We start from the raw sequence: 12,408 nt of genomic DNA on the forward strand, positions 1-12,408 counted from the left end.
GAAAAAATTAGTAAGATGGCTAAGATAGAAAACTGCTGTATTAAGACTTTATTAAATGGGTATTTTATTATAGTTCCAACCAGGTATTTTGTGACAGTATGTAATATAAATGCTGCATTACTGGCAATTATAATGAAATATTTACACTATTAAAAAACTCTGGAATTGTGTGTTAAGTGTTTTCTTTATGAATTAAATTTACTGAAAAGAATTGTTTTTAAATTTGTTGGCATTTGCAATGTCTGTTTAAGGAATAATTTTAAGATTTGCAATGTCTGTTTAAGGAATAATTTTAAGATGCATTGGCAAGGTCAAATGTGTAAAGTTTAAGTGGCAAGGTTAATGAGATGAATGAATGGAAGATTTTATCTTACATTTCCTGGACATTTAATCCTAAGGGCAACTTTTTGTGAAGCAGAACTAAATTATGTTATAGTTGTAATTGGGTAATAGAAGATATTTTGTTCAAGTTCAGTAGTGAATAAATTGTTCCAAAAATCACCAAGGTTACAGCCCTGGAAAGAGCATAAATTTTCACATTTCATATTTTTACCACATTTCTAAACAAAATTCCATATCCTAGTATATATTATGATGACAAGATTTTTGGTAAGATCATTTGGTAAAGCCAGAGTTTTGGTATTAGTTTCCATACTTTATGTTTTTTAAAGCATTAGCAGCCATATTTTGTGAACAATTTTCATGCCATTTTAAAATACACAGAAATTTTATATATATAATGTTTATAGCTATATTGAACAATCTTATAGAACATAATACAGAATACAAATTGCTGCAAGACAATAACTGGCAAGATTACTCCAATAACACAAGAGTTATGTTCCCTGAATATGTCTTAATAGTGTAATCTCACATTTTTCACTCTATATTTACATGTGGTTTTAATAGAAAACCAAATCAGATTATTTTCTTTAGCCAAAGCAGATACACAGTGTGAACTTTGTCATCATTCAGAAACTAGGTCACTAGATCAAATAATTAACATAAACCCTTTCAGAAATTAGATCAAAATATAAGCTTGGTAATCTTGGATATCTTTTTTATGTTATAAATCATTGAAAACCCATGTAAACACAAGAGATATTTTGTACCAGTTTTAAGGTCAAAATAGAAACTTTGTCATATTTGGGTTTAAAAGTCACTAGGTCAATTTAGTGAAGCCCTTTACCAGTTCAGAGGCCAAATTTTCATGGTTACAACAGAAATAAAAAAATTCTGAATGTTTGCATATGGAATTGAACTAAATTTAAGTTTAACTTTGTCATCTCGTGTTAAGTCACCAGGTATTATCTAAAGAGGAAGGTTCAGTTGAAAACTGAACCATTGAGGAAGGTTCAGTTGGAAACTGAACCATTATAGGTTAAAAACTAGGTCACAGAAAAAAAACTTGGTTATATACACTCTAATCATATTAATACCTGTATGAAATATGAAGCTTGGTCAGGCAATCTAGCACTATTGTGACCCTCTTACTTTCAGAAGTTTGAACTTTGAAGTATTGAAGTAATTTTGGTGTAAGTTTCAGTTTAAATAATTTTATACTCGCATTTAATTATGGTTACTGGGTAAGGACTTTTTTACTTTTTTTTAAGATGGTAGAAGTGAGCATTTTTTGTTAGTTTGTTTTGTTTTTCTGCCAATCTTCCAGACTGCTGAGGAAGAGATGCTGCTTCAAAAGATTGGCAGAGTTGCTTTTTGTTACAGCTGCCAAGGCCTGACAGATCCCTTAACTATTGATCGAGACATGGTAGCGTGACCATCGAGGACAATCCGGTGCCAATATGTCCGCAAGATTGGAGACGTGTGGGAACAGCTGGTTCTACAATTCTGTACCGGCAGTGTTTAGATGAAGGTTGTTCCTCTGTGTTTTGTGAGATGGGAATCGGGGATTGTGAGGATTTTCATTTCTTTCAGGAACACAGCCTGCCAATGACAACTTACTGTATGTCCTGTCCATACATACAGTCGGCAGGATTTTCTTTCAGCATCAAGACCTGCCTAGGACAACCTCTATTAGGTGGGTAGGATTTCTTCTTTTCCAGGTCAAAGGCCTGTCTAAGACAGCTGCTGAATATTTCTTTTAGGTTTCAAGGCCTTGCAGATCCCTTAACTGTTGATCAAGACTGCTATCGTGACTATCGAGGACCCGGTGCCTACATGTCCGCAAGATACAAGCGTGTGGGGGTGACTGATCTGCAATCCTTGCCGGCGGGTTGCTAGATGATGGTTGTTCCTTTGTTGAGTGAGACGGAAATCAGGGATTGCAAGGATTTCTTATCTATTTCAGGTCCATACCCTGCCTATGTCTTCTAATGCATGTTTTAATGGACGGAGCATACATTGGGCAGGTTTTGTATTTCTTTCAGGTTCAAGGCCTGCCAGGAACGGGCAGGATTTTCTTTCTTTCAGATTTCTATGAATGTTTGCCTTCCGTTACCAGGACAGGCCAGACTGTCAGAATTTTTTTCATGTAGCTCACTTCTGCGGTATTGAATTTTTGCCTTAATACATTGAAAGCAAACTTTCTTAACATAAAATAATTTGGTACTTTTTTCCTGTTTTGGCTTATTTTTAATAACAGGCTTCAGAGCAGACACTTAAGATTTTCATAGAAATGTAGAAATAAAGACGTCCTTGTGTAGAGTGTGTGTGTGTGTATAGAGCCAGACATTTTGTTCCCATGGTAATGTAAAATGGTGCCAGGAGTTGTGTATGTCTACTGCCTTCAATACACTAGTGTACTACTGCATGGATCTTCAGTATCTTCAGTTAGTAAGTATATTTTCTTTAAGATTCATTCACAACCGGAAACTAATAGGATCTGTTTTTATGCCCCCAAAGGGAGGCATATAGTTTTTGAACCGTCTGTCGGTCTGTCGGTCTGTCCGCAATTTTCGTGTCCGGTCCATATCTTTGTCATCGATGGATGGATTTTCAAATAACTTGGCATGAATGTGTACCACAGTAAGACGACGTGTCGCGGGAAAGACCCAGGTCCGTAGCTCAAAGGTCAAGGTCACACTTAGACGTTAAAGGTCATTTTTCATGATAGTTGGGCGTGTCTGGTCCATATCTTTGTCATCCATGGATGGATTTTCAAATAACTTGGCATGAATGTGTACCACAGTAAGACGACGTGTCGCGTGCAAGACCCAGGTCCGTAGCTCAAAGGTCAAGGTCACACTTAGACGTTAAAGGTCATTTTTCATGATAGTGCATTCGTGTCCGGTCCATATCTTTGTCATCCATGGATGGATTTTCAAATAACTTGGCATAAATGTGTACCACAGTAAGACGACGTGTCGCGCGCAAGACCCAGGTCCGTAGGTCAAAGGTCCTAAACTCTAACATTGGCCATAACTATTCATTCAAAGTGCCATCGGGGGCATGTGTCATCCTATGGAGACAGCTCTTGTTAATTCAGAACTAGTTGTTCCAAAACCAAAAATGGAATTCTTTTGTAAATCTGTCTTACTTGGGTCCAAAAATATGGTTTGTTCTACCCGTAAATATCTGTAAATGTGAGACACTTGGGAAATTTGTGGCAGTTCTCCTCAGTATTCAAATGTTTTTCTGTATGATAATGTAATTGTTTTTTTTGGTTTGTGTTTTTGTATCTTACTGAAGAATATTTATGTAAATCTTGTGTATCATTGTATTGTTGAATGTGTCTTCACCCTTATATTGTATATATTCTGAGGCCCACATGGAAGATTGGGAAACCAAATGTGTATAGCCTCATTAAAAAAAGTCTTTACTTATTTAATTAATTACTTACTTACTAAGGTTATTATATTTATTTATTCTTGGATACGCAGATAAAGCTGCTTTCCATAGAATCGCAAGCAATCTTACCATTTGTCTATATTTTCTTTATGGTTTCAGACTATGCAAATGGCAATTATTTTATCTAAATTCCATTTTGTTACTTTGTAATCGCTTATTTTCATCGGAGTACCGGAACCTATTTTTAGAATGTGAAATTGAAAGTAGACTATGATAATCAAAAGAGCGCACACTTAGCTGCCAAACAGTAACAAAATGGCTGCCCTAGTGTACAGTAAGGCTGCTGGGTAAAGAAATTCGATACTTAACGGTGAATATTCTAATATACGGCCTTGGATGCAATGTAAATATTAGTTGGGGGTATATTCAACAGCTTAAAGACAAACTGTCAGGGAATGTGGCACAATTTATTTTACATGAATTTAAACCTACTTTTAATTTCATTTAAATGCTTGTAGAGCAATGGCATACTTTGAAAATGAATAGGGTGTATTAATCAGTTTTGTATGTAGCTTTCAAGGGAGAAACACCAGTTGGTGAACATTATGAAGAGCCAACAATTACCACCTAAATCATACCAGAGATAAAACCTGGGCCATAATGAATTTGAAAGACAGTAAATATCTGTAAAATGATGTATGATGAATTGTATTAAAGATTATTTATTCACTGAAAGAGAACCTGTGCCGCACATTTTTAAGCTCCGTCCACCAATAAACATTAGTGTTTGCAAACAGTGTTACTGCTGTTTCTGTTACTGTTGGCCAAAAAGTGGTTATCTTATAACTGCTAAGTGTCGTCGATGACAGTTAGTAGTTTACGATTAAAATCTTTGAAAGTACGCCAAATTTAACAAGTATCAGTGTTTCACTATTGAAGCCAGAATTATTTGACCACGTACAAGTAGGATTATTATTTTCTATAACGAAATTTAATTAGAGTGTGGAAAGCAGCTTTAAATATCAGAAACTTGTATCTAAACTACAATAAAAAAGAACAGAATAAATCTGAATGTTTCCGAATTTCAGTAACTGGAACAGTTAGGTAAATAGAAAGCATTCCTTCTATTTCTGGTGATAAATTATGTTGAAGACAGAGATGCTATTATAAGAAATTCTCACCTTTCAGAAATTAAAAAAAAAAAAAGCAAAGCATGTACGCTGTATTTAGTATCCAACTTCGCAATATGCTAGGATGTAGGTACGTGTTATAAAGTTTCATTCACACCCTGCTTTGCTCCTTTTCTTTATTATTTTTCTTTATTAGCTCACCTGTCACATAGTGACAAGGTGAGCTTTTGTGATCACCCTTCGTCCGTCGTGTGTCCGTGCCTGCATGCGTCTGTCCGTCAACAATTTCTTGTCTACACGATAGTGGTTTCATTTATGATTTTATTTTAACCAAACTTGCACACAACTTGTATCACCATAAGATCTCGGTTCCTTTCTTGAACTGGCCAGATCCCATTATGGGTTCCAGAGTTATGGCCCCTGAAAGGGCCAAAATTAGCTATTTTGACCTTGTCTGCACAATAGCAGCTTTATTTATGATTTGATTTTTACCAAACTGGCACATAACTTGTATCACCATAAGATCTTGGTTCCTTTCTTGAACTGGCCAGATTCCATTATGAGTTCCAGAGTTATAGCCCCTGAAAGGACCAGAATTAGCTATTTTGCCCTTGTCTGCACAATAGCAGCTTCATTTATGATTTGAATTTAATCAAACTTGCACAAAACTTGTGTTGCCATAAGATCTCAGTTCCTTTATTGAACCGGCCAGATCCCCTAATGGGTTCCAGAGTTATGGCCCCTGAAAGGGCCAAAATTAGCTATTTTGACCTTGTCTGCACAATAGCAACTTCATTTATGATTTGATTTTAACCAAACTTGCACACAACTTGTATCACCACAAGATCTTGGTTCCTTTCTTAAACTGGCCAGATTCCATCATGGGTTCCAGAGTTATGGCCCCTTAAATGTCCAAAATTGGCTATTTTGGCTTTTGCAGCCATATAGAGACTTCATTTATGGTTTTATTTGATACAAACTTCCAAAATATCTTCAACAACAATAAATCTTGGATTCCATGACAAATCAGATCCAATCGTAGTTTGCAGAGTTATTTTATATATGATTACCTCCCCTGATTGTAGTCAAAATGGATTTATATCAGTAAGTACTTACAGGACTTGTTTAAAATTTCATTATTGTCATTAGTTGGACCAAGCCAATCAGGGTAGATAACTATGGACTGATTTATGTCAAATTACCTCCCTTTATTTCAAATTAAAATGGGTATATCTCCATAACTAATGAAGATACTGATCTGTAATTTCATTTATGTCAACAGATTTATTTGGCAGATTCTTCTTTTGTTAACTTACAATAATTTTCTTTTGAATTACTTCCCTTTTACGTTACTATAAATAACCTATTTTGAGTAACTATTTATTATTGGCTGTAGGGAAATACCGAGACCACTTTTCTGTGATACAACATTGATGGTACCTCCAATTTTTAGGTGTATTTTGACATATCTGTAAGAATTTTGTTTTTCTTTTTGGTTAAATTTCTTTCCTTTGTTGTTCCTGTCCTTTGGACTTAAATATTTTTTCTGAGGACCTTCTTGTCCTCAAGTGCAATGATAACAGGTGAGCGATATAGGGCCATCATGGCCCTCTTGTTTTCAAACTTCCCTGTGATTCAAAACTAATAATTTGGCCAAAAGGCTATTTTTAAACAGACAAAGTAACTGTCCAATAGAGAATATGCATATTTACATAATTAGAAAAGCATACTGTTCAATTTTGCACATGACTAACAGCAAGAACTATAAAGGGAAGTAATAAAAAGAATGGATTCAGTAATAATGTTTTCGTATTAAATCAAATATTCAAACCTTTTGCAAATATAACAGAAAACCATTGTTGAAAACCGAAATGTAACTAGTGATTAATGTATTATATTATATTCATAACAAAACCGTGGCAGCCGCATCATAATCAAAGTCATTATGGCCCTTTATTAAATGGATTTAGTTATAACTTCATGGAATGAAAGAGAACATTGAGTCGGGGACATAGATACATGATTCCTAGTTAAGTGCAGTCTATGTGAACAATAACTCCACTTTGTTCACTTCTTGAAGTTTTTCTGTAAAATTTACTTGAAATTTTTGAAAATAATTTATTTAGACTTTACAATTGTTTTGAGGAACTGAGTTGAGGAACTGCAGTGTGTTTAAACACATATTGAACATAATAGTTCTTCAGATGCTTTATGTCTGTTTCAGCTAGAATACTCCCCTGAGTTGGCAACCTTTTAGTTAAAAATTAAAATTTTGGTTTTCCCCATGAATGACCATGTCCAAAACAGCTGTTGTTGAATTTTTAAGATGGTCCAAATACTGGTCATGCGTATTTTATGGCCAGATTTATAAAAAGTTGTGACTGTTTTTATTTTAACAGTTCTAATGGAAGGAAGAGTACAAGATGTTCCTAGAATTTACTGACACTCATTCTGCCAAGAACCTGAAACACTGCACCACAGATGTTTGTCCCTCAAAATGTGCAGTTGATACATCTTACAACAATAGCCAGTTGTGATTCTACTTAACAGCACTGTAGACATGGAGCAACATACATCAGAGAAAAAAATGTGCACCACGGCATTAAATAACCTAAAGCTTGCCTTCCACTTTCTGGAGTTCATTTTCCTAACATCACCATGGCAATGATCTTGTAGCTGTCAGAATGGCAAACAGAACATACCTCAGTGAAAACCATGACATTTTCATTCTTCAAGTAAGTTCATATAGTTTGGGCAGATCTGTAAATGAGTTGTCTTTATCTTATTCTTAGCTTGACTATACCAAGTGTAAGGAGAACTATCCTACTCAACCTGGTGTCTGCGTCTTTTGCATCCCCACCCTGGTTAAAGTTTTTTTTACACTGTCTCTTTTTTCTTCTAATCATTTTAATTACTTGATGAATTTGATTCAAACTAAAAATAGCTACTCCTCATCATCACCCACATCATCTGACATAAGGGCCATAAATATTTCATGATTTATTCCCCCTTTTCACTTAGATTTTCAAGTTAAAGTTTTAATGTACTTTCACTCTTATCTGTTATGGTACTGAATGGATTTGTTTCAAACTTAAAATAATTGTTCAGCCTCATCACCCACATCATATGGCACAAAGTGTATAATTCTTGCACCAATATTTTATTAATTATTCCCGCATGATGCTTAGAATTATACTTATTTAGTGTTTTAATAAACGTTATCTTTATATCTCTTATAACTTAATATTTTTGACAGACTCAAGCTATTTTGCAATATCTTCTCCCACCATTGGAGTCATTAAACACTCCAGTGACAGCTCCAGCTTCCTCAGGTGTGCCCGGTTTCACTTTCCAGCATTGAAATAGTCAAGCGCACTGTCTCCTGTGACAGCTCTTGTTTCCTGTCTATGTTAACTTTCTTAATAATTTGCCCAAAAAAATCCATATGCAAACAACTGTAGGTTTTATATATGCAAATTTTAATCCAAGTGTTTTGTTATAACATATTGTATATTGTTTATACATCATGGACAGATATTGATATCAGTTCATTATGTTATACTGCAGTAGAGAAAATTAGGTGCCTTCCACTAGAGGACTTTGTATTGCATGGCAATACTGCATTCACTTGTTTTACTTTATTTTGATGCACTACAAAACTTGGTAGCACAACCTATAAAATAATTGTCAGTGTAAGCCATGAGAGTGCATGTTGTATATTGTGTATCCAATACAAAGAGTTTCAACAAAATTTATTGTAGGTCATATTTTGTCTGCCTGAGCAGTTGTTGATAAAAGGACCTGTTAAGTTTTTATGCCCCCGCTATAAAATGGAGGGATGGAGCATATAGTGTTACCCCTTTCTGTGTGTGTGTTTGTGTGTGTGTTTAGGAAAGGGTGGTGTTTGTGTCCGGGCCATAACTTTGGCATGCATGGTCTGATTTCTGAGTAATTTCACACAAAGGATAAGCATGGATAGACAATGTGTCATGCACAAAAACTATTTCACTAGCTAAAAGCTCAAGGCCACATTCAGTCAATTTTCACTACATATATACTGATAATGTGGTCTTCGTGTCCAGTCCATAACTGACATGCTTGGTCCGATTTCAAAATAATTTGACACAAATAATAGTGATGTATAGACAATGTGTCATGTGCAGAACCAGGTCCCTAGGTCTAAGGTCAAGGTCACACTTGGAGGCCAAAGGTCACATACAAGAATGACTTTGTCCTGAGCATTTCTTCTTCATGCATGAAGGGATTTTGATGTAAGTTGGCTCAGTTGTACAACTTCATAAGACAGAATGTCATTCGAAGAATAAGTAGAGGTATCCTACTCAACACGGCGTTGGTGTCGGCATCACACCTTGGTTAAGTTCTTCGTACCAGTCCACTTTTTGAGATAAAGCTTTGAAACTTTCAACACTTGTTTACCATCACCATGTCCAGTTGTAGGCAAGAGTACATAACTCTATCAAGGATTTTGGCTGAATTATGGCCCCTTTAAACTTAGAAATCTTGATTAAGTTTTTCATACCAGTTCACATTTTGTGTAAAGCGTTTGACACATGTCTTTGAAACTTTTTTCACTTGTTTATTATAACAGTCTCTATCCGTAGGCAAGAGTACATAACTCTGTCAACTATTTTGACCGAATTATGGCCCTTTTTGGACTTGGAAATTGGTACAATTTGTATACATTTAGTCCATGTTTAATCAAAACTATTTTACATGTGGCTTTGAATGTTTGAACAATTGTTCATCATCATGATTTATATCTGTAGGCAAGAGTACATAACTCTGTCAACTATTTTGGCTGAATTATGACCCTTTTTTGACTTGGAAATTGGTTCAGTTTTCGTACAAGTCCATGTTTTGTCAAAACTATTTGACATGTGACTTTGAAACTTTTAACACTTGTTTATCACCATGATTCCCATCTGTAGGCAAGAGTACATAACTCTGTCAACTATTTTGGCTAAATTATGGCCCTTTTTGGACTTGGAAATCAGTGAAGTTTTTCATAGCAATCTATATTATGCCTAACCTGTTTGTCATATGGCTTTGACACTTTGAACACTTGCTTACCAACATGGTCACACCTTGCATTATAGTGCAAATTCACAAGTGCAGGTACATTGTTTGTCTTATCTGTTCCTTTTCTTTTGTCTGAAAATCTTGGGTAATATTTTGACCCTACACTTCTATCAATGCTTCGAATAGTCGAACGCGCTGTCAACAGACAGCTCTTGTTTGTTCACCTGTCACATAGTGACAGGGTGAGCTTTTGTGATCGCCCTTCATCCATCATCCGTCTGTCGTCAGTCTGTTCACAATTTCCTTGTGAACATGATAGAGACCACATTTTATATTTGATTCTTATCAAACTTGCACACAACTTGTATGAGCATAATATCTTGGTTGCTTTCAAAAACTGGCCAGATCCCATCGTGGGTTCTAGAGTTATGGCCCCTTAAAAGGTCAAAATTTGCCATTTTTGTCTTGTGAACATGATAGAGACCACATTTTGCAATCAACTTTAATAAAACTTGCACACAACTTGTATTTGCATAATATCTTGGTTCCTTTCGAAAATTGGCTAGATTCCTTCTTGGATTCCAGAGTTATGGCTCCTTAAAGGCCAAAAGTTGCTATTTTTGGCTTATGAACATTATAGATACAACATTTTGAAATAAACTTTTATCAAACTTGCACATGACTTGTATTGGCATAATATCTGGCCAGATCCCATGGGTTCCAGAGTTATAGCCCCTCAAAGGGCCAGAATTTGTCATTTTTGGATTGTGAACATGATAGAGACAACATTTGCAATCAACTTTAATCAGACTTGCACACAACTTGTATTGGCATAATACCTCAGTTCCTTACGAAACTGGCCAGATCCTGTCATGGGTTCTAGAGTTATGGCCCTTTAAAGGGGCCAAAATTTGCTATTTTGGCTTTTGCAGCCATATAAAGACTTTATTGCAAAATATTTTCAACAACAATAAATCTTGGATTCCATGATGAATCTGTCAGAACTAATTATATGATTCAGAGTTATTTTATATCTGATTACCTCCCCTGATTTTAATCGAAATGGATTTATATCAGTAAGTAGGTATAGGACTCATTTGAAATTTCAGTATTGTCATTAGGTGGACTCAGACAATCTGGGTAGATAACTATGGACTGATTTTATGTCAAATTACCTCCCTTTATTTCAAATTAAAATATCAGCAAAACTAAGGAAGATACTTAACTGAAATTCCATTTATGCCATTAGATTGACAATCAGTGAAGATACATATTGGCTGAATTTATGACAATTTACCTCCCTTTATTGAGATGTTACATTATAATTTTGACCTTCGATCTGTTAGCAATTTCAAGTCCGCTCTGTAACTCATGAGCCCCTTGAAGGATTTCAAAGAAACTTGACACAAATGTTCACCACGCTGAGACAACGTGCAGAGGACACGTTTTGCTTCAAGGCCAAGGTCACAACTGTTTGTAACATTTCGTGTCAGCTCCGTATCTCCTAAACCCCTTTAAGGATAATCATGAAACGCGGATCAAATGTTCACCTCATCAAGACAATGTGCAGAACCCATAAGTCAGCCATGTCGGCTCAAGGTCAAGGTCACAACTCGAGGTCAAATGTTTGAGCCTTCCATTTCATGTCCAGTTTGTATCTCTTAAACCTTGTGAAGGATAATCATGAAACTGGTCAAATGATACCGCGTCAAGACGATGTGAAGAACTTATGAGTAAGCCATGTTGGCTCAAGGTCAAGGTCAAAACTCCAGGTCAAAGGTATGAGCCTTCCATTTTATGTCTGCTCTGTATCTCCTAAACCCCTTGAAGGATTTTAATAAAGACTAGACTGTAATCTTCTCCTTATCAAGAAAATGTGCAGAATTTAAAATTCACCCGTCAGGTTAAGGTTAAGGTCACATCCCTTTCACTAACCATAACAGTGATGAGGGATATAGCTGTTTTTAGCTCGACTATTCGAAGAATAGGGGAGCTATCCTACTCGCCCCGGCGTGAGCGTTAGCGTGAGCGTCACACAAATGTTAAAGTTTGCGTACCAACCCAAATATTTTCAAAGTCCATTGAGATATTGCTTTCATATTTTGCATACTTGTTTACCATCATTACCCCAGTCTGTAAAAAGAAGGGGGGAAACTCTATCGAGCATTTTGACTGAATTATGGCCCCTTTTCGACTTAGAATAAATGTTAGTTTGCGTACCACCCCAAATATTTTCAAAGTCTATTGAGATATTGCTTTCATATTTTGCATACTTGTTTACCATCATGACCCCAGTCTGTAAAAAGGAGGAGGCAACTCTATCAAGCATTTTGACTGAATTATGGCCCCTTTTCGACGTAGAATATGCTTATTGTAATGTTAAAGTTTTTCTTATATTATACTACCAAGCACTGAGAATAGTCAAGCGCGCTGTCCACTGACAGCTCTTGTTCAGACTGCCTTGTTGTGGCGTTCTTTTCAGCTTGACCAG

At 35.8% G+C, this 12,408-nt stretch overlaps 1 long non-coding RNA gene across 1 annotated transcript in view; it reads left to right on the forward strand.

The window, feature by feature from the left end:
- LOC123535327 (uncharacterized) overlaps positions 1-12,408 on the forward strand; it is a 50,619-nt gene that overhangs the window by 13,121 nt on the left and 25,090 nt on the right. The window contains exons 2-3 of the long non-coding RNA XR_008366567.1: positions 2,603-2,793; positions 7,277-7,612. This is a non-coding gene — a long non-coding RNA (uncharacterized LOC123535327). The remainder of the gene's footprint in view (positions 1-2,602; positions 2,794-7,276; positions 7,613-12,408) is intronic.

The sequence above is a fragment of the Mercenaria mercenaria genome, chromosome 12, assembly GCF_021730395.1.
Source record: "Mercenaria mercenaria strain notata chromosome 12, MADL_Memer_1, whole genome shotgun sequence".
Classification (NCBI taxonomy): domain Eukaryota; kingdom Metazoa; phylum Mollusca; class Bivalvia; order Venerida; family Veneridae; genus Mercenaria; species Mercenaria mercenaria.